Here is a 2,973-nt window from a genome sequence, read left to right on the forward strand (position 1 = left end):
AATAAACATTCAATCAAGCAAATAGAAGGCATGACACTTTAAATTCATCAATCAAAACTTCAAGAAACCAAAATTGCATATATTGACAAAGTAACTTGAACCATAAGAAAATAAAAGCAAAAGTAATGTAATTAAAGAGGAATTAAGGAGTGCTTAGAAAAGAGATGAGCAAAATCCAAGATCAAAGCTTGATGCTACAATGAAAATTAGTAAAAATTCTAAGAGAGAATTTTCTACTCTACACTAGTCCTACTCCTAATTATCTATTCTAAGTGTATTCTAAAGTCTAAAAACCTCCTCTTAAACCCTATAGCTAGCTAATGGGGAGTCTTCCTTTTGATATAGCACTTCAAAAGGCATCAGCAACTCCAAAAATTGGGCCAGGAAAGCCCCAAATTCGCGAGCCACGTGCTCATTTAATGAGGTCACGTGCAGGGACTTGTGCGTACGCATACTTGCTGTTTTCGTCACTTGTGCGTACGCACATAAGGTTGTGCGTATGCACACTTCAGTGTGTGCTTCTCCTTTGTTTTCTTCAAGCGTTCTCCCTTTTTGCTTGCTTCCTTCCACTCTTGGCTATCCATTCTTACTTCTAGGACCTAAAATCACTCAACAAACATGTCATGGCATCGAATGGGATAAAAGTAGAATTAAAATGATTAATTTAAGTACAAAAATGCATGTTTTCACATTTAGGTTCAATTTAGGGAGAAAACACAAAAGTATGCTATTTAAGTGCTTAAATGTGAATTTATGTGATGAAATCTATCTAATTCAAGCAAAAATATATCGTCAAATATGGACTCATCATGTTTCTAGCCAGTGTGGAGCCAAGGAATTATAGCAAGCACTTCAATCCCCAAAATGGAAGGCAGCTATGAATTTGGAATATGAAGCCCTGAAGAAAAATAAAACTTGCAAACTGGTCACTCTTCCTCCAAACAAAGAAGCAATAGGAAGCAGTTGGGTGTTCAGAATTAAGTATAATAATAATGGTTCATTCCAAAAATAAAAAGCAAGGCTGGTAGCACAAGAATACTCACAGAGATCAGCGTTTGGCTTGACTGAGACATACAGTCCAGTAGTTAAGCCTACTTTAATCAAAATCCTGTAATCAATTGCCCTAGCTGAATCATGGATAATTAGGCAATTGGATGTAAATAATGCCTTTCTACATGGAGACTTGATGAAAGAAGTGTATATGAAACAGTCAAAGGAGTATGAAAAAGGTGATTAACCAAGGCTCTCTATGGATTAAAGCAAGTTCTTAGAAAGTGGTATCATAAGCTTGCCAATAGGTTAACAGAAATTGGGTTCAAAGCAACAAAATCAAATGTGTCAGCATTTTTAAGGGTGAGAATGGAGTGAAGAACTTTGTGTTGGTGTATGTTGATGATATAATCATCACAGAAAAGTCTAAAATACAAGTACAAAAAGTGATTGAAAAATTGAATGCAAAGTTTGCACTCAAAGACATGGGCAATCTCCATTATTTTCTTGGAATTCAGGTAGCTAAGACAAGTGATGGAGGACTACTTCTCTCTCAACAGAAGTACATCAATAAGGTATTAAAGAAAGCAAATATGGAAGGTTGCTTAAGTTGTCACACCCCTTTGCCCTCAACAGTGAAATTATCAGCCTTTGGTGGTTTCAACTTTGGTGATCCTTAGCTTTATAAGTCAATTATTGGCAGCTTATAATATCAAATGGTGACCAGACCTGAGATTTCATATAGTGTACACAAGATGTCACAATTTGTACAAACTCCTCTAGATACTCATTGGAAGATGGTGAAGAGAATACTCGGATACCACAATGGTACAATAAATCATGGATTGCACTTGAAGAAAGATAATTCTATGGAAGTCACAGGCTATAGTGATTCAGATTGGGCTGGGGACCATGATGATAGGAAGTCTACAAGTGGGTAATGTGTATTTCTTGGTTCAAATCTGATTTTCTGGACTTCAAGGAAGCAGACAACAGTAGCAAGATCAAGCATAGAAGCTGAATATAGGAGTATGGCAGACTTGGTAGCTTAGCTAATTTGGGTGAAAAACTTAATGTTTGAGCTACAGTTTGATCCAAAAGAGGCACCTATGGTCTACTATGATAACTTAAGTGCAGTCCTACTTGTTGCCAACCCAATCCTACATTCAAAATCTAAACACTTTAAGATAGATCTTCACTTTGTTAGGGATCATATGAATAACAAAGACATTAGAGTGAGTCACATTCCAAGAACCATGCAGGTAGCTGATATTCTAACAAAGGCTGTGTCTTCTAACAATTTTCTTTGCTTCAGGGCTAAACTGAGTATTGAAAAATTAGACAGTACAATTGAAGAAATGAAAGAAAAAAAGATCAGAAGCAATGTCAGCATAAACAGCAGAACAAAACAAGTAAAGGTGATGATACATGATGATTGAAGCAAGGCAAGACAAGAAGAAGGAGAAAGTAGAGATGATGATATGAGTAACAACATTTAGTTGAATTAGTTAGAATGCAACTAGTAAGTTCTGTTTCAAGTAAATAGTTAGTTAGCTGCTGATTAGAGTTAGTTAGTGGCTGAAACCTTCCAGAGACCCTTGCACTAAGTTGTAACTAGAAGAAGCAACACTCACTGCTACAGTAACTTACTTTTACAATAGCATTACAAATTCACCTTCCTTTTCTTTCTTCTTCTATTCTCTGAACCTTCTTCTTCAACTCTCTGAACTTTCAAACTAGGTTCTTGATACCTTACACACATAATTTAGTATATTTTATTTGAATTTAGAATATTTTGTATTGAATAATTCTCCCTTTTCTTCGAGCGAACAAATGAAGTTTTCCTCAAACTAATAATAATATAGACATAATCCAATCTCGTTATCTTTAGTAAAAATATAAACCTAATGTTAGTTGTATTCTAAATGGTTAAATTTATCTTTAAAAAATTATATATTCTTTAAATTATTTCTAAAAAAATCT

The sequence above is a fragment of the Arachis ipaensis genome, chromosome B09, assembly GCF_000816755.2.
Source record: "Arachis ipaensis cultivar K30076 chromosome B09, Araip1.1, whole genome shotgun sequence".
Classification (NCBI taxonomy): Eukaryota; Viridiplantae; Streptophyta; class Magnoliopsida; order Fabales; family Fabaceae; genus Arachis; species Arachis ipaensis.